The sequence below is a fragment of the Macaca nemestrina genome, chromosome 7, assembly GCF_043159975.1.
Source record: "Macaca nemestrina isolate mMacNem1 chromosome 7, mMacNem.hap1, whole genome shotgun sequence".
NCBI lineage: Eukaryota > Metazoa > Chordata > Mammalia > Primates > Cercopithecidae > Macaca > Macaca nemestrina.
The window spans coordinates 38,641,012-38,661,241 of record NC_092131.1 but is presented as its reverse complement, the minus strand read 5'-3'; the positions used below and the strand labels follow the sequence as shown (position 1 = coordinate 38,661,241).

Genomic DNA, 20,230 nt, shown 5'->3' with positions numbered 1-20,230 from the left:
CTAGGATATAGAGCAGGCTTCTGGGTTCCTAACCACACAGGCATATTAAACAGGAGGAGGACCTCATTCAGCTCCAGACCTTGTTAGGTGTGCAGGGTCCCACTCAAAGCCCCTAAAGAACCCTGGATTGGGATGGAGGAAAAGGATGAGAGGAAAAGAGGGACAATTGCAAAGCTGATGGACCCAGTGCTCTGCTTGTCTGCCCTCCCCACTTTCAATGTTCTGTGAGCCTGGTGGTGGAAATCTCTCTCCTTTGTTGCGCCTACATAGGGATGCAGGGCTGGAGGCTGCATCCCTATGTAGTCATGACACCAGCCGAACCCTCCATTCCTGGGTTTCATGTGCTCACGTGACCCCAGCGAGAAGTGGCTTGTTAAAGAACTCTGACGTCAGCCTTTCTCCATCCCAGCACACAGGCATGTGCCATTTCTGAGACCTAATATTTTACAAGCCTGTATTGAAGGACCCAATACAGTCTCCCATTACTCCAAACACAGTCCTCTGCCCAAGGGTGGGCGCTGGGTAGGAGCTGAGAGTGTCCCCAGGGCCTGTCTAAACCCCAAGTAACCAGGATGGTCATTAAAGAAACAACACTCATTTTGAAATTGCCTCCTGCTGGTATTTGCATGCACAGAGCACTTCAAAGACTAAGTGTTAGGATTATGAATTTTCGTATGTTTCGTTGTGGGGTTTGTCCCAAAGAACCTATGAGAAACATCAGACTTGATGAAGAGGATGTCTGCACTAGCTGGACTTTGTTTTTCTTTATGTGAAGACAACTCAAGTTGCATGGTGAGGTTTCATCACTTTCAGAGGGGCTTGTAACCTGGGACCACCCGCGTCCCCTGGAGGCGATTCCTTGCATAGTTCCCTTGCACGCTGCCTGCGTGGACACTGTGTTGAGTGGCACTGGAGTGCACAGGCCTGGAGTCAACCAGATCTGGATTCGAGTCCCTGACTTTCCTCATCTATTGTTCCCTCCACTCACTGTGCTCCTTCCACACTGCCCTCCTTTCTTTCCAACAGGACCAACAGGACCTCAAGTTGTCCTGCCCTGGGCCCTTTGCACAGGCCATCCTCTCTGCCTACAATACAACACCCCCAGCTCCTCAGATCTGACCAAGGTTGGCTCCTCTCCCCAATCCTCTCCAGCCTGTACCTTGCTGTATTGCCTTCCCCACGGTGATCACCCTCGGAAATGATTTTTTTAGTGTTCCCTTTTATAAAGATAATGTGAACGTGAGCCCTGTATCTGCTCTAAGTGCAGGCTTAAGAATTTGTCCTATTTATTTATTTGAGACAGAGGCTCCCCCTGTTGCCCAGGCTGGAGTGCAGTGGTGCTATCTTGGCTCACTGCAACCTCCGCCTCCCGGGTTCAAGCAATACTCCTGCCTCAGCCTCCTGAGTAGCTAGGATTACAGGTGCACACCACCACACCCAGCTAATTTTTGTATTTTCGGTAGAGACGGGGCTTTACCATGTTGGCCAGGCTGGTCTCAAACTCCTGACCTCAAGTGATTCTCCCACCTTTGTCTCCCAAAGTGCTGGGATTACAGGCTTGAGCCACCGCGCCTGACCAAAATGATTTTTATGTGTTCTTTACTGCTCTCCATCCCACCTCTTCCACTAGCATTACAGCCTATGAGGGGCAAGGCCATCTGTGGTGTGCACTTCTGTACCACCAGATCAGCCCCTGCCATGCAGACACCTGTAAATTTGTGCATTTACCATGGAGCAAGTGATCTCACTTTTCTCAGACTTGGTTTCTTCATCAATAAAATGAGCATGATTATAGTCACAGAATTACATGAAAAGAGACACTGTGCACACATTAGTACATCTTGGAACAGAACAAGCACATCACAAATGATGGATCATTAATGTCTTTCACCTGAGTTCCTTGAGCACATCAGGGAGTGCACCTGTTTAGCTGCATCAGGGCCTGGACAGTGCCTGGCACTTGGTGGGCACACAGTAAATGTTGCCTGAATCGGAGGGAGGCTGGCCAGTATTGATATGGCTGCAGTTTCTTTGCTCACTTGGCCCTTCATAGTCTGCATCACCCATGTCGTGGTTGCTAGGATGTTGGTTTGTCTGCCATGGTCACACTTGGCCTATTACAAGTCCTGACTCTTGGGCTCAGGCTGGTGAGTAGCTTTGCGTAATGTGCCAGGGAGCTTTTCCAAGGTAGGAAAGATAGGATGGTAGTCATCACAAGGATGAAGACCACCAATGCTGGAATCTAGCTGTCTGGGTTCAAATTTAGCTCTACCACTTACTAGCTGTGTGACCTCAGGCAAGTTACTTAACCTCTCTATGCCTCATACCTACATCACAGGGTAGTTAAGAAGATTTGATTATTTACTCTAAGTGGTGCTGTTGGAATGGTGCCCAACACTTAGTAAGTGCTGCGTTAATTTTGTTTGTATTATTATCCCTCTGCTCTCTCAGCTTCCCTGTGTCATGTATTCATTCATTTAAGATATATTCATTATGCACCTACTATGTATCAGGAACTGTACAAAGGACTGGCAAATCAAAGAAGAACAAGAACAACATTCTGGCTCCTGTCTTCAAGTTGCTTACAGTAAGGTGGGAATTGGTGATAACAGAGGTGCGGATAAATACCAGGAGAGGGTGTGCTTAAGAATGATGTGGCACATCCTTACCCATCCTGATTTGGAAAAATGGATTCCTGCCTTTTGGTGCTCACACTTGCCCTGCTATACAATCTTTGGCCCTCTCCTGAGACTAGACTCGACTTCTCAGGGCTGGACCTCTTCCTTATCTTCCCCCAAACACCTGCTGCATTTCCTCGAGAAGGGGATGCCTGCTCTTCAGGCACAAGGAAGCAGAGGCACCACCTCAATGCCAGCAGCCAGGCCATCCTGCCACCCTCCAGACTCCAGAGGCGAGTGGGCCCATCAGCAGCAGCAAGGAGAAAGAGATCAATGCACCTGTCTTAGGAGCTGCACACAGGAGCTCCCAGCAGCGGGTCAGCTTTGGGGCTGTAACTTCCAGTTAACTCACCCCGTGTGGCATGTGCAGACGAAGGTGACATTGGGGAACCAGAGCCAGGAGGCTTTTACACGTGGCTGCTCACTCATGACAAATAATGCTCCTGGGCGGAAAACTTGCCACCCACCCTCGGCAGGACTCTGGGGCCTCCACTGAGCACCGTTTAGGTACAGGAGCCTCTCATTCAGCAAAATGCTGTGACTTGCGGCTTCATAATATGGTGAATTCTGGTTCCACAACTTACTAGCTGTGTGAACTTGGGCAAAGTATACCTCTGTTCTGTTTCCTCAGTCGCAAAATGGGGACTGATATGGTTTGGCTGTGTCTTCACCCAAATCTCTTCTTGAATTGTAGTTCCCATAATCCCTATGTGTCATGGGAGGGGCCAGCTGGGAGGTAATTGAATCATGGTGGTGGTTCCCCCATGCTGTTTTCTTGATAGCGAGAGAGTTCTCATGAGATCCAATGGTTTTATAAGGGGCTTTTGACCCCCTTCGCTTGGCACTTCTCTCTCCTGCTGCCATGTGAAGGACGTATTTGCTTCCCCTTCTGCCATGATTGTAAGTTTCTTGAGGCCTCCCCAGCCATGCACAACTGTGAGTCAATTAAACTTCTTTCCTTTATGTTACCCAGTCTTGGGCAGTTCTTTATAGCAGCATGAGAATGGACTAATACAGGGACTATAAAAGTGCCTGCTGTGGGAATAGGATTGTTGGGAGGATCAAATGAGATTACACCTCTGAAATGTGTAGTATCCTGTGTGCCTTTCTCATCATTACTGTCGTCATTATTGTCATCTTCCAGGAGCAGTGAGGTCGTGCCGATAAACCACACATGGAAGTAGGATGACTTCCATTTAAGAAAGATACTTTAATTTTCATGCCACACTGTCAATTTTGCACCTGCACAATGTACCGCCGTCTACATTTCCATTGTAGGCACCACTGTAGCTGGGGCTGTGGCAGTCACATGGAGGAAGGGCCTGTTTGACCCTCAGAGAAAGAGGGTTTTGTGAGGACACCAGAGAACTGGAACTGCAGTTGAAAGGGGAGGAAGCTGAGCCCCCATCTCCATCTGTCCCTCAGGGACGGTGCCATCTCTCACACAGAGTCTCTTCGTCTTCTGGGTACACACCCCCTACCCCTCACTAGCCCTGGCTTTTCCACACTTCTGCTGGCACATGGCATGCAATCATGGCCAACCCAGATCTGCCTCATGGCCCCTCAGCTCAGCATCCTGGTCTGACTCCCGCACCCGCCCCAGTGCAACCAGTTTCCCACTTCTCGAAAGAGCCTCTAGTGGCTGTGGCCTACCCTGCTAAGCCAGGCCAAAGAGGTTAAAGATCGCTCTTTAACCAGCACCTGGCTGGGTTGCCTTTGGGTCAGGTGCCCAGCCTGGGCAACTCGCTGTGGCCAGGTACTCAGAACCACAGGGCAAAGAACTCATAGGGTAGGATAGCAAAGAGTAGGGCATGGGGGACAAGTGCAGAATCCTTTAAGAAGGGATAGATGAGGGAACTTTCTGGAGTGATATTACTGCTCCATTTCTTGGTAGGGATTTGGACTACACAGGTGTATGCACTTACCAAAATGCATCCAAAGGTATTTTTTTTTTTTTGAGATGAAGTCTCACTCTTGTAGCTCAGGCTGGAGTGCAATGGCGTGATCTCAGCTCACTGCAACCTCTGGCTCCCAGGTTTCAAGTGATTCTCCTGCCTCAGCCTCTGGAGTAGCTGCAGGCACCTGCCACCACGCCCGGCTAATTTTTGTATTTTTAGTAGAGATGGGGTTTCACCATGTCAGGGGTCTCAAACTCCTGACATAAGGCAATCCGCCTGCCTCGGCCTCTCAAAGGGCTGGGATTACAGGCATGAGCCACTGTGCCTGGCCAAAGACACTCTTAAGATTTGTTCATTTTACACACACATATTATAACTCCTACTTAATAATATGCATGCGAAGTGTTTAAGTGAAATATACTGAGATCTACAGCTTCCTTTGAAGTGCACCAAAAAATCAAGATGGGTTGATTGACAGATGAAAGGGTGGATAGAGGAGAGTTGTATGATCAAGCAAATATACCAAAATGTTAACAGTGGAATCCAGATGGATGTTCACTATACAACTCTTTCAACCTCAGAATGTTTGAAAAATTTTATAATAAAATATAAATGTTTTAATAAAAATGAAAGGGAGTGTAAGCAGACAGGTCTTGACTGGCATCTCCACACGATTTGCCCTTTTTCCAGTCAAAAACATAGGACCCTTCTGCCCCAGGCCTGCCACAGAACACTCTGCATCTTCTTGACCAGTGTAGCTCCCGTCAGTGAATCAAGAGACTTTCCAAGACATATGAGTCACTCACCATTCCTGGTTTTCCAGATCAAGTCCCCACACACCTCACCATGGTTTGTGGCTCTGCCCACTGTTGGTCCATCTTTGTGCAATTACAACTCTGCACCACAACCTTCACTTTCATAGGGCCCCTTTGAGCATCTTTTGTACAATTGCCATTGACATCATTGTATCTCCACTGTGTGAAATACATCCCAGAGATAAAATCCCTGTTGGTTCCCTGGGCACAAGAGCCTCAGGTCTGGTGGTTGTTGCAGGCCCAGCACAGTGGCCTAGCCAGATGCTCAGTAAGCGTTTACTGGCTAAATGCAAGGATGAGTGAATTGTAGAATTCAGTGCAAGAAAGAAGCGTTTCTCTCCTGGCGGATGGGTAATCTTTCTTTTCAGCAAACAGAACTGAGCAGCACACAGTGTTTCCCTTTTGGTGCAATATAGCAATTACAACTGCTCCGGTAGCCTGAGCTCCCTCACTGGAAGTGGGAGGGGTACCTGCTCCCTCCCTTACACGTCTCTGGATTTTTGTCTCCCTGTGACTAATGCTCCAGGGAATACATAATAAGTGAACAGAAATCAAGTCCAACCTCCAGAGAGGTTAAGTGACTTGTCCAAAGGCAAACAGCCATCTGCTGGCCAGCACAGCCAACACAGAGCCCACCTTTCCTACCCGCACTTCTTTCTCCGGGACCACACTGCCTCTTGTGTTCAGATTTGAGGTGAAAACACAGCTTGGAAATGATGCAGCTGCCTCTGAGTGAGATATGCTAACCAAAAATCTCAACCGCAGGACTTAAAACCTGTAGAAAATTCTCCTCTTGATCCTCGCCTGGGTATTTGGTGACTAATTCTGAGGACTCAGAGAAAACCCTCCATAGCACCAGGAGCTCTGAATTCTCCCTCAAGCTTCTCAAGTCCTCAAAAACTGAAGTGCTAAGAACTGAAAGTGTTTCTTGGGATCAGTGACCCTCCAAGTCCAAAGCAAACTAACAGTGTCTGCCGCTGCCTAGCTTAATTCTTTGTGCACTGCTTTCCAGCAGGGACTGAAAGAAGGGCCAGTCAAATCTAGGAAGTGACCTGGACAGCCGCCTGGTGGCCTAATTTACAGGGGAGGAAGTGAAGGTCAGGAGAGAGTATCATTTGTTTAAAGTTGCACAGCTTGTTTGGACAGACTAGGGCTGGAATCCAGGCCTCCTGGCTTCCAGCATCCCGGCAGGACTCTTCCCACTACCCTCTGCTGCCTCTTTAAAAAGCCACAGGGCACTTGTTCTGCATTAAGGCAAACCAGAAGGCAGTTGGAACAGGCTGACAGCCCACAGCAAAGAAACCTCTGATGCAATTGGTGGTGAATGAATTTTAGTGGGGATGCTACCAAACCCGACCCCCGCTGACACAGGAGGCCCATGTGAAACAGTGGCTCTCCCACCAGTAACCCTGGCCCCCATGCTTCCCCAACACCCAGCAGGCTGGCCACGTTTCCTTCATTCATTTTGCATTGACTGAGCACCTAGCCAGTCCTGGTGAGTTGCAGCCCCAGACCTCACTAGTTTACCACCTGGAATTACTCAGAGAAAATGAAATTAATGGGCCCTTCCTAGGCTATCTCTTCAAGCATCAGAACTTCCAGTCGGTTTCAATCAACCCAGAACTCTGTAGATTGGAAAATAGTTTCCACAGTGTCAGAAACTTCAAAAACTCAATATGAGGTCTGGAAAAGCCAACGCCTGGAGAATGAGAGAAGCCACATGTGGACCAGGGCCATATTTGGGTCTGATATTGGCATAGTCTGTCATCCTAGCGAGTGGATAGAGGTTTTTTTCTTCTTTTTTTTTAGAGACGAGGTCTCACTCTGCCACCCAGGCTGGAGTGTAGTTGTGTGATCACAGCTCACTGCAGCCTCAACCTCCTGAGCTCAAGTGATCCTCCTGCCTCAGCCTCCTGAGTAGCTAGGACTATAGGCACACACTCCCATGCCTGGCTAATTTTTTAATTTTTTTGTAGAGACAGGGTCTCACCCTGTTGCCCAGGCTGGTCTCAAACGCCTGTCCCGAAGCCATCCTCCTACCTCAGCCTCCCAAAGTTCTAGGATTATAGACATGGGTCACTACACTCAGTCAAATAGAAATCTCACTGTTTTCCCTTCTGGGGCCTCTGAGGGATGCTGAGGTGCTGGAGAGTCTTGAGAGTGGCAGATCCATGTGGAAGTCATCATGTAACACTTGAACTTGTATGAGGCTCAGTGAATCCATTTTGAAGTCTCTGGTTTTAAGTTTACACAACTAACAAGTCATCAGGGAATGTGATGCAGGGGAGACTGGAAACCAGGATGCTTCAGAAGGTCTCTGTGGCCAAACTTCTGAGGGCTTCAGCTCACTGGAAGGTTCAGACTCTACAAATCTCAGTTGCTGGTCTCAGGCCTAAGGCTTGAGAGGGTCTTGTTGGCTCAGCCTACATCCTGTGGTTGCCCTTTGGTGGGAAGAAGTGGGCAGTCTCCACAGGGGCCTGCAAGGCCTGCCCCAGCTGCCATGGTGGTGATAGTGGTAGTGGGCCAGACTCCTGCATTCACCCTCCTGGTGACGTTACCCTCAGAAACAAGAGGCAATTCCCCGGAGTGAAACCCAGATGCTCTTAGGAAGAGGAAATGGATACTAGGCTTCCCAGAACAAACGCTGTCCCCAGAACCCATTGTGGACATTGTTCTGAGTTATTTATTTATTTGGAGACAGAGTCTCACTCTGTCGCCCAGCCTGGAGTGCAGTGGCACGGTCTCACTGCGACCTCCACCTCCGAGGTTCAAGCAGTTCTTGCAATTCTCATGCCTCAACTTCCTGAATAGTTGGGACTACAGGTGCCACCACCAGGCCCGGCTACTTTTTTTTTTTTTTTTTGTATTTTAATAGAGACGGGGTTTCACTGTGTTGCCCAGGGTAGCCTCGTACTCCTGAGCTCAGGCGATCCACTCGCCTCAGCCTCCCAAAGTGCTAGGATTATAGGCATGAGCCACCACACCCGGCCTGTTCTGAGTTATTTTTGTTAATTAATTTCATATGAACTATGCTTTGTTGGTCAATATCAATGATCTAATGTGTAAGGTTTTAAAAAGCAAGGGACAGTGCCACGGTGGTAGTTACTGTCGCACGCCACGTATTCATCTTTCTCACCGGAACTGCAATTTGGAGATGCTCTCAAGTTTGCACTTTGACCCACACAATCTTGCCAGATCTTTGCCAGGTTCCTAGGAGGCAGCTGTTGTTTTACCGAATATGTGTTCCCAGGAGAAGGACCCTTTGCCTCAGGAAACCAGCATCTTGGATGGCCTTGCAAGCAAACAGGAAGGCGGGGGAAGAAAAAGCTGTCCCAAGACATCGGAATTGAACCCAGGCTGCCTGCGGCTGGGAACAGCACAGCAGGGACAGACTCCCCGAATCATCTGTGTTTGGTGCCCCTGCAGAGGAGCTGAGACAAGATGTTAGCAGGGGCTTTGCCCTTCGGTTTCACTGTTGATGGTTTTAAACTGACAAAAGCAGTTGAAAAGGTTGCAAAAATAGTAAGGCTCTCATTGACCCCAAGATGCTATGGCAGAGAGTGATTGAAAGATTCACGTTAAGAATGTGACTCTTGAAAGTGCCTCCCAGAATTCAGACTGGCTTAGGAAAATAACTCGTGTACTTCATTCACCTCTGGGCTTGGAACCATCACAGCCCAAATGGTAATGGTCTCGGAAAATTACCAGCCCTCGAAAATGAGGTTGGAGAATGGAAATGCTATTTCAGCCTTAAATGGGGAGAATTAAGTGCCAAAACCTTCCATCCAGGTTCCATGACTGACAAGAGTTAAACTGTGTTAGAAGAAGGTAACATCGCCAGAGAAGGTTCCCTGAAGCTTCAGGACCCACAGAGCTCCCTTGAGAGACATGGTTCTGGGGCGCGGCAGCCCACTGGCCAGGAGACAGGGTTTGAAGCTCAAGTGTCAAGTACACTTCTTCCAGGCTGGGCGTGGTGGTTCATGCTTATAATCCCAACAGTTTGGGAGGCCAAGGCAGGAGAATTGCTTGAGGCCAGGAGTTCAAAACCAGCATGGGCAACATAGTAAAACCCCGTTTCTATGACAAATTTTAAAAAGTTAACTGGGCATAGTGGCATATGCCTGTAGTTCCAGCTAACTTGGGAGACTGAAGCAGGAGGATTGCTTGAGCCTAGGAAGCAGAGGTTGCAGTGAGCCGAGATCACGCCACTGCACTCCAGCCTGGGTAACAGAATGAAACCCTGTCTCAAAAAATAAAGTAAGGCCGGGCATGGTGGCTCAAGCCTGTAATCCCAGCACTTTGGGAGGCCGAGACGGGTGGATCACGAGGTCAGGAGATCGAGACCATCCTGGCTAACACGGTGAAACCCCGTTTCTACTAAAAAGTACAAAAAACTAGCCGGGCGAGGTGGCGGGCGCCTGTAGTCCCAGCTACTCGGGAGGCTGAGGCAGGAGAAGGGCGTAAACCCGGGAGGCGGAGCTTGCAGTGAGCTGAGATCCGGCCACTGCGCTCCAGCCCCGGCGACAGAGCGAGACTCCATCTCAAAAAAATAAAATAAAATAAAAAAATAAAAAATAAAATTTTATGTGGGAACATTTGAAGTTTGTCCCCAAAACTCTTATCTAATAAGCGCCCCTACCCGGCTTATTAGATAAGAGGGAGACTTGGCTCTGACTTTCCGAGTCTCTAGGCTGGGTGGCTCCCAGTAGACCAGCTATTCATACAGCTGACTTGACAAGGACACAACCCAGTGAGGCCAGGGTCTGTCGCCACCCACCCTGCTCTTGGTCAGAACAGTGGGAAAGGCACCTTCTTCCACAGACATGCGCCAAGCCCTGACCTTGAGCCAGCCTGCCAGGCCTCTCTGCTGCCCTCAGCGACCACCAGGCACAGGCACTCAGGAGGAGAGTGAGTGGGGTGGGGAAAGACAATCCTCACCTCTGCCAGGAAGGGCTCGAAGTCACGTGGAACAGGAGTTCTACCCCCTGGACTTCAGTCCTTCTTCACTGGCTGTGTCGCCTCCCTTGACTGCCCCCATTTCTTCATCTGTAAAATGGCTACCATGAGAATGCTCACAGGCTTATTAGATAAGAGCTCAACTGAGCAAGCGTGTGAAATTGCTTTGCAAACTGTTCAGTGCCATAAAAGCAGTCATTACTATAGTAGGCACCCCAAGCCCTGTAATGGGTGTGACCCCACAGGCACTGCTAACTTGGGAGGGGTTCAGATACCCCTCCTGGGCACAGGCCTGATGGCATCCTGAGTCCTTCCTCAAGACAAGAACCTCAGGTGGGAAAGGGGACCTGTGGGTGGCTTTGTCTTAATTTCAACACAAGCTTAACAGTAGCTGCTAATTATGGAGCATTAACTCTGTCCCCAGGCGTGCTAAGCCATTTTCCTCTCCCTATATCCATGTGGGGTAGGGCCTGGGGCACAGAGGAAATGGGCACAGAGAGGCGAAGTACTTTGTACAAGGTCACACAGCTGGTGAGTGGCAGAGCCGGGACTCCCGTCCAGGTCCCCTCATTCCCGATTTAGTGCTCTTAGCTAGCATGCTGGACCACATCTTTGTTTCCCATTATGAACTCTGCCCTGAGACAGAGGGGAAAAGGTGAGTCAGCTGCTTAATGCTGCTGCCCCTGCTGGGCCCTGCTCCTTCTACGAGAGGAGCCTGAGGCCGGCGCAGGCAGGGCAGGGAATGGGAGTGCCATCCGAGAGCCCCGGGGAAGGAGCACAGCTGACTGCTCCTGAGCGCATCTCCGCCCTAATGACACCAAGGCGGGTCTCCTTCCATACCCTTGGCTGGTTTAATGGCCCATGGAAAGTCCTTTAAGGTTAACCTAGCCAGCCTCCTGCCCCAGTCTAGACCCAGTGGCTCTTTCTCTGTTCTCTGGGGAGACGGAGAATCATTCCTTCTACCCACAATAACCTTTCTTATACCAAACTCACAGATATACTTAAAGCGCCTTATCCTTTTCTCGTTAGTCTAGTGATGGTGGCGTCCCCCTACCAGTTTGATTTGCAGTACTCAGGGGCTAAAGTTCCTGTCGTCCCTCCAGGATGATGACAGGGTTGGCCCATTGGGCAGCCTTTTCCCAGTGTGGAGAGTCAGATCACAGTGCTGAGAGCACAAGACCTTTTGTTAACCTTCCTCGATAAAGTGCTACACTTCCTTAATGAGCTGTAATGAGAAATGCATCTGTGGTGACAAGAAAATTAGGTGGAAGATCATTGACTGAACTTGTTAATCCCTCAATATGTGCCATGGCCTATGCTGAGCACTCTACACATATTACAATATGTCATCCTTGCAACCTCCAAGCAGGTTTTTTTTTCTTCTTTTTTTTTTTTTTTTCCCCAACCCATTTTACAGACAAGGAGGCTGAGACTGAACAGAAGTTAAGTATCTTGTCACTGATCAGATGGCCATGTTGGTAGAGGGGCCGGGACCAAATGCTGTTCTGTCCTGCCCCAAAGCCTGGGCTTTAAACTCCTCAGCACACCGCCTCACTGCTGCAAAGAAACCCAGGTGCGATAGGAACTGCATTGACTTCTTACTCCACCTCTTAACATCTAAACCAGATAGAAAAGGGATTTCTTTACAGAGGCTCTGTAGATTTAAGCACTTTTCTTTCAGACAAACTACCTCTTAAACAGGCTTGGCTTTTTTCTCCCCAATCACTTCAAAATACAACTGGACCAATTCAAACCATTTGAGTCAGTTAAGTAGTAGTTTCTTCCCTGACTAGCATTTATTGAGCACTTATTTTATGTCAAGTACTTTGTATTCATTGTTTTTATTTAATTCTCATAACAACCTGAAATAGGTGATGTCATTGTGAGGTGGTGCAGTGTGGTGCTTAAGCATTTGGCCCTTAAAATCTGGCTACTGCTTGCCCTACTGCCTGCTAGCTGTGTGACCGTGGGCAAGTCACTTAACCTCTCTGTGCCCAGTTTTCTTATTTGTAAAATGATGATGATCATAGGAAAGTTATGAGGCTTAAGCGCATTAATATATGTAAAGTGCTGGAACCAATGCCTGGCTTTATAGTAAGCATTAGTTATTCCCAGGACCACGTTACTGATAAGGGAACAGGAAGATAAAGGAGCAGCTACACTGGGAGAGCTGGCATTTTCACCCAGTGAGGCCAATGCCAGAACCCACACTTTTTTTTTTTTTTTTTGAGACGGAATCTTGCTCTGTCACCAGGCAGGAGTGCAGTGGCATGATCTTGGCTCACTGCAACCTCTGTCTCCCTGGTTCAAGCGATTCTCCTGCCTCAGCCTCCTGAGTACTTGGGACTACAGGCATGCACCACCATGCCTGGCTAATTTTTGTATTTTTAGTAGAGACGGTTTGACCACGTTGGCCAGTATGGTCTGGAACTCCTGACCTTGTGATCCACCCCCTTGGCCTCCCATCTCGCTCTGTTACCCAGGCTGTAGTGCAATGGCGCAATCTCGGCTCACTGCAACCTCCACCCCCTGGGTTCAAGCAATTCTCCTGCCTCAGCCTCCCAAGTAGCTGGGATTACAGGTGCATGCCACTGTGTCTGGCCAATTTTTGTATTTTTTAGTAGAGATAGGGTTTCATCATGTTGGTCAGGCTGGTCTTGAACTCCTGACCTCAAATGATCTATCCACTTCGGCCTCCCAAAGTGCTGGATTACAGGCATGACCCACCGTGCCCAGCCCTCTTTTACCTTTTTAAAAAGCCACTTTACTGAGGTACAATTTACATACCAAAAAATTCACTAGTTCTAACTGCAATTTGAGGACTTGTACTAAATTTACACTTGTGCAACTATCACCATAATCAAGTTTGGAACGTTTCTGTTATCCCAAAAGGATCCCGCATGCCCATATACAGTCACTTCCCCTTCCCACCCCCGGCCCTAGGGAACTACTAATTTACTCTCTGTCTCTATGGATTTGCTTTTTAGGGGAGACATTTTATATAAATGGAACCTACAATATGCAGTCTTTCGTGACTAGCTTCTTTCACGTCACCTGATTTATTTTTATGTTTATTTACTTTTAAAGAGGGGGGTCTCATCTTGTTGCCCAGACTGCATTTGAACTCCTAGGCTCAAGGGATCCTCCTGCTTCAGCTTTCCAAGGAACTGGGATTTCAGGCACAGGACACCACGCTGGCTCACATGATATTTTTGAGGTTCACCCGTGTTGTAGTTTATATTAGTAGTCTGTTCATTTTTATTGATGAATAACATTCCATGGTATGGATATGCCTCATATTTTTTCATTCACCAGATGATAGACATTTGGATTTTTTCCACCTTTTGATCTTTATGAATACCTTTTAAAATTTTAATAATCTATTATGAAAAAATTTAAACATACAATGAACCCCCATGGGCCCATCAACCACCTCAACATTTAACATTGGCTGGGTGCCATGGCTCACGCCTGTAATCCTAGCACTTTGGGAGGCTGAGGCGGGTGGATTGCTTGAGCTCAGGAGTTTGAGACCAGCCTGGGCAACATGGTGGAACCCCACCTCTACCAAAAATACAAAAATTAGCTGGGTGTGGTGGTGCATGCCTGTAATACCAACTGCTTGGGAGGCTGAGGCAGGAGGATCACTTGAGCTGGGGTGGTTGAGACTGCAGTGAGCTGAGACTGTGCCCCTGCACTTCAGCCTGAGGGGCAAAGTGAAATTGAGACTCTGTCTCAAAAAAAAGAAAAAAAAAATTAGGCTGGGCACGATGGCTAACGCCTGTAATCCTAGCACTCTGGGAGGCCAAGGTGGGCGGATCACCTGAGGTCAGGAGTTCAAGACCAGCCTGGCCAACAGAGCAAAACCCTGTCTCTACTAAAAATACAAAAATTAGCCAGGCATGGTGGCACGTGCCTGTAGTCCCAGCTACATGGGAGACTGAGGCAGGAGAATTGCTTGAACACAGGAGTGGGAGGTTGCAGTGAGCCAAGATCACACCACTACACTCCAGCCTGGGCATCAGAGCAAGATTCCGTCTCAAAAAAAAAAAAAAAAAATTAACATTAACATTTTGCTATTGTTCTTTCGTTGAAACCACTCGTTTTTTTCTGGAGTATTTAATTTCTCATAGGTAATATATTAATCAGGTTCTAAGTCCAAGGAGTATAAGAAGGTATTCCTTTCACTCTGGAAAGTCCTATCCCCCATCTGCTTAGTTCTCAGTTCCCTCCAACCACAGTTTTGTTCATGGAAACTTCCAAAATTTCTTTATGCATATCATTACCAGTCCATTCTTGGATTGCTGTAAAGAAATACCTGATGTTAGGTAATGTATAAAGAAAAGAGGTTTCACTGGCTCTTGTTCTCCAGGCTGTACAGGAAGCATAAAGGCTTCTGCTTCTGGAGAGGCCTCAGGAAACTTCCACTCGTGGGAGAAGGTAAAGGTGGTGTGTGCCACTTCACATGGCCAGCATAGGAGGAAGAGAGAAGAGGGAGGAGGTGCTACACACTTTTAGACAACCAGATCTCATGAGAACTCACTATTATGAGAACAGCACAAAGGGGGATGGTGTTAAACTATTTGTAAGAAATCTCCCGCATGATCCGATCACCTCCCTCCAGGCCCCATCTCCAACACTGGGGATTACAATTCAACATGAGATTTGGGTGGGAACACAAAGCCAAACCATATCACGTATGCAAGAAAATATAAATATATAGTCTTGGTCAGGTGTGTTGGCTCATGCCTGTAATCCCAGCACTTTGGGAAGCTGAGGTGGGCAGATTACTTAAGTTCAGGAGTTCAAAACCAGCCTGGGTAACATGGCAAAAACACATCGCTACAAAAAATATAAAAATTAGCCTGGCATGGTGGCACACACCTGTAGTCCTAGCTACTCAGTAGGCTGAGGTGAGAGGATTGCTTGGACCTGGGAGGCAGAGGTTGCAGTGAGCCAAGATTACACCACTGCACTCCAGCCTGTGTGGCAGAGCCAGACTCTGTCTCAACACAAAATAAAACTAGATAGATAGATAGATAGATAGATAGATAGATAGATAGATAGATAGATGTCTTTTCTCACCTTTTATACAAAAGGTAGCATATTACATATAGTATTTTGCACCTTGATTTCTTTTGCACTTAATAGTATAGCTTGGAAATCTTTCCATATCAGAAGACAGTCTTTTATTTGCATTCTTTTATTTACCTTTTACAGCTACATATTATTTCATTGTGTAGCTATACCATAACTTATTCAATCAGCCACCTACTGATGGACATTTGGACTATTTCCAGTCTTTTACTCTTAACAGGCAATGCTGTGGTTCATTGCCTTGTACATACGTCATTTATCATGCAAAACATCTCTAGGATACATTTCCTAAAAAGGAATTGCTGGGTGAGAGAGTATGTCCATTTGTAGCATTTGTAATTTTCACTGATTTGCCCTCTTTGGCAGTTACATCAGTTGACACTCCCAGCAGCTGTACACACTTGCAAGTCTTGATTTCCTATTGCCTCACCAATAGAGTGAGTTATCGAACCTTTTAACTGTTACATAATAGTTCTGTTTTTCAGCTTTTGCCTCATTTTCTTTCTTTCTTTTACTTTCTTTTCTTTAGTTAATACATTTTTATGTTAAGAATTTTTGAATGGGCTATTCTTGTACACCTTGACTCATGTTTTAAGGCTTTTTAAAATAACAGCTTTAATGAAGCATGATTCACATACTATACAATTCACCCATTAAAGTGTACCAGTCCATGGTTTTCAGCACTTAACTCACTTTTAATGCTCATCCTCAACCTTTAAGAGTATTTTTTTCTAATTACGTTAGTATTATGTGTTCAGAAAAGCTGAAAAAACAAACTACAAAGAAAAATATAACACTGTCACTTAGAGACATCCACTGTTAACATTTTTTTAAAACAAAAATAATACCATATTGTAGATCATATGCTGAAGTTTGCTTTTATCATTCTCAGTTCTTCTGTCTCTCAATTGTGTGTTCAGCCTCTAGGTCTTCTAGTGACATAATCATCAGTGATGATAACAATAGCAGTAATAGCAATAATAGTACCGACTTACTGAGAGCTGATTATGTGCCAGGCACTGTATCTTACATACTTTATGTGCTCTACCTCAATTAATCCTTGAAACTGTTTGTTGGTCAGTACTGTACTCATCCCTATTTTACAGCCACAAAAACTGAGGCTCAGAGAGGTTAAGTAATTTGCCTTATGTTAAACAGGTAGCAGGTGAAAGAACTAAGGTTTGAACACTCATCTATGCAACTTCAAAATCTCTAGTCACTCAGCTACAAATTCAGATTAGAGACATTCAGGACTGGTTAAAGAAAGCAGCCCCTCGCTCAGGAAGAGTCAGGAGGGCAGCGGAGTTACAGCCTCTCAACAGCAACGTTGGGGCCCGCCAATGCCAGTTCCTGATGCCCCCCTCTTTCTCAGGGCTGGTGAGTGCCCAGCGCCCTTCACCTGCACTGGCAGGATTCTGTCCTAGCTGTGTGTGGCCCTCTCTCTGTCCCTGGAGGGCCCTCCCTCCTTCAGCTTGTAGATAGGGAGTGGAGTGGGGAAGGAGGTGTGGCTGGAGAAGTGGCCTGCATCGCGAGGTGTGGGAACCCCTCTGGCGGGAGTCATCTCATAGCTCTTCCAACCTGTTGGTAGCGAATGACAGAACAATTCCAAATCTCTGCACTGCACAGCCTCCCGTTCCCTGTCCCACACTTCCCACGTCCTCCACCGTGTTCCAGCCTCACAGACACTCTGGGGGCATCTTCTGCAGTTGCCTAAGCCAAGTAGTCAGCAGGAGGTTCATGGCTGTTAGCTGGAGCGGAAGGCTGACTGCCTGGTTGCCACAGCAACAGCTGTTGTAAGTGGTCCTTGTGACAGGAGACAATTTAATAAGCCAGATCTGGGGGCCTAGTGGGAAGGTTGCTAGTGGCTTTACTGGGTATCTTCTGTGGTGCTAGAGCTGTAGGCAGGGGTGTGTAACTGAAGAGAGTTGGAGTCGGGGGAGGCCAGGCATCTGCCTTTACCCAAGGGCTAGAGGCTTTTGTCCTGCAGAGGTAGGCGCAGCCAAGAGGGAGCTGCCTCCTGTGTCTTCAGAAGTCCCGACACTCAGCTCTGGACATCACCCAAGGCCGAGGCCTTGCACTTCTGCTCCCAGCTGGAATGAACTAGCTTGTATCAGAGCAGTTCTGCTGCTGAAAGCTGCTAAGAAACATCTGTGTGCAGTTGAGACTGAGGCAGGCGGGACAGGTGTCCGTATCTAGGGCCCGATTTCAGCACGTGCAGTAGCCCTGGGGAAATGGCTTGCTGTTTCTGCATCTCTGTGCTCCTAGTAAAACAGCAAAACTCCTGGAAAGAGTTGCCTACACTTGCTGTGCTGTTTCTCTCCTCTTGTGCTTTCTTGAATCCACTCCAGGGAGGTTTTTGTCCCTACTGTTCCTCCAAAATTGCTTGTCAAGGCTGTTCTCACTTCATTTGCTCCCTAAGGGATCTCACCTCAAGTCTTAGGTTCCCAGGAAGCTGACTCTGAGATGGAGGTTTACGTGCAGCAGGTTTGTGTGGCAGCACTTTGGAATGCATACTTACAAGGCACACAGGATGGCGCAGAGGGAGATGCTCCCCTGCGATGGTGTTGCAGCAAAGGCTGTGGCTGACCTCCAAGGGTGCTCCAGAGCCAGGGCAGCCTCATCCGTAAGGTGGGATGGGGAGTGCTGAGCAGTGTACTGTGGAGGCATTACCTTGAGTCTTCCTAATATCCTTAAGGAAGAGGCTCTGTCATTGTCCCCATTTTGCAGGTGCAGAGGTGGAGGCTGAGTGAATAATACATTTTGCCCATTGTGGGGATCTGAGACTCAAACCCAGTCTTCCCGCCTCCCAGAGCCCTAGCTACGCTTCTGCTTCATAAAGCCTCCAAAAAGCGTGTTGAGGAAACTCCTGGGCCAGGTCTCTGGGAGGCCTGTGACTGTCACTCCCCTGGGCTGGCTGCTGGGAATCTCATCTTCACCATGGAACTGTCAGGCTACAGTGGAGGCTTCCCACAGATTCTGTCCCTATCTCCTTCTAAGACACCAAGGCCTCCGTGTTACAGGGTCTGATGGAGCGACTCTGAGATGTTGCAAGAGTTCGAGCAGCCTCAGAAGCAGGATGCAGGGATGAGGCCCCAGAGCGCCAGGCCTCTCTTCCCTAGCCCCTCAGCGGCTGCATTTGGCACATGTGTATGCACATTTTAGGAAGGGATGTTTCCTAGGGTGCTGCCTGCTTTCCCCACAAATGGCTCTGAAACTTGAAAAAAAAAGTCAATTCCAAAATAAGCAAATCTCTAACCACTGGGTGAACCCCTCTGTGCCCCCTGGAAGAACTTTTGTATTGAAAGTATGTGGGTGCCACACCCGCACACATGCATCTGCTCTGATACACACAGACACATCCCTGTCCACAGCAAAGCTTGTGCCTGCGCACACACATAAGCACACTCACATATTCACACAAATATGCAGACCCAGAAATGGAAACACTGAGCAGCATCAGCACTGGGGTGATGCCACTCCTGTCCTTGCCGTCACTGGGGCTGTGGCTGGTGATGCTTCTGCTGCTGCCAGGGCCACCTCTAAGAGCTGCTGCCCCCTAGGGAGCCCAGGCAGCATTCTCTGACCTCAGAAAACCATGCTTGCTCTTGCCTATCAGGGTCTGGGGTGATGTTTGAAGCCTGCAGGAATGGTTTTAAATGTTGATTTGAGTCATCTGCAGAATCTTCCGTTTCACTTGGGGTGTGCCCATTTAACCTCTGGAGAGCTACTGCCAAATCGCCCACCCCTCCTGCAGGCCCTCTTCCCAGGTCCTAGCAGTCCCCTTTGCCATGACAGTTGGTAGAGGTCTTGGGGTTTGGTTCTTGGTACAGCTGCTTGAGAGATCTTTCAAAGCAAGAGGACATCCAACTCAGAATTAAAACAAGACTCCTGTTCCTACCCCCACACTCCCCTCCCTGCCCCATCCCAAAGGCATGGGACATAGGAAGTAAGAGGTACCAACTTGGGATTTACCTTCTTGTTCTTCTTCCTGTCCGTGGAGCCCTCCCAAATTGAATGCTTTTCAGCGGTACTCAGAGTACAAGAAATTCTTCCTCTGCATCGTATTCTCTCACACACACTTTGAAAGTGCTTGCTGTGAGGCAGCCCCCTGGGAGTGCTGAGCTAATTCTATCCCTGGCTTTGTTTCTTTTTTCAAAATTCACGTTTAACCAGTTTGGCCCAAAAGGAAGTTGGGCATTTCAGGGCTCCAGGGAGTGCCAAAGGCTTGGGATTGCGCCAGGGATTCTGAATCTGGACTCCAAGCATGGACCTCGGGGGTTTGTGAGCCTCTGAAACCACCTGCAGCTGCGTGCGAGTTTATGTGTTCATGTGTGCTTTTCTCCTGAGGAAAGAGTCCATAGCTTTTAACAGGGTCTCAGCAGGTGTGCGATCACCATTCCCCACATCCCCCAGAAAAGCTTAAGAACCATTGCCTCAGGGACAGAGTATTGCCATGGTGCCATCTCTGCTCACTGCAACCTCCACCTCCTGGGTTCAAGTGATTCTCCTGCCTCAGCCTCCCTAATAGCTGGGATTACAGGTGCATGCCACCACACCCGGCTAATTTTTGTATTTTCAGTAGAGACGGGTTTTCACGATGTTGGCCAGGGTGATCTCAAGAGACTCGCCTGCCTCAGCCTCCCAAGTGCTGGGATTACAGGCGTGAATTACTGCACCCAGCCCAGAGTATGTAGCTTTATAAACAGGCAGAGTTAAGTAATTGCATTCTAGAATCAAGAATCTAGGGAGGCGCCAGGCGTGGTGACTCACTCCTGTAATCCCAGCA

The 20,230-nt window shown here is 48.0% G+C and overlaps 1 protein-coding gene across 1 annotated transcript in view; it reads left to right on the top strand.

Moving 5' to 3' along the window:
* The window catches only part of LOC105472895 (polypeptide N-acetylgalactosaminyltransferase 16), a 99,775-nt gene that overhangs the window by 21,638 nt on the left and 57,907 nt on the right, over positions 1–20,230 (top strand). The window lies entirely within an intron of this gene.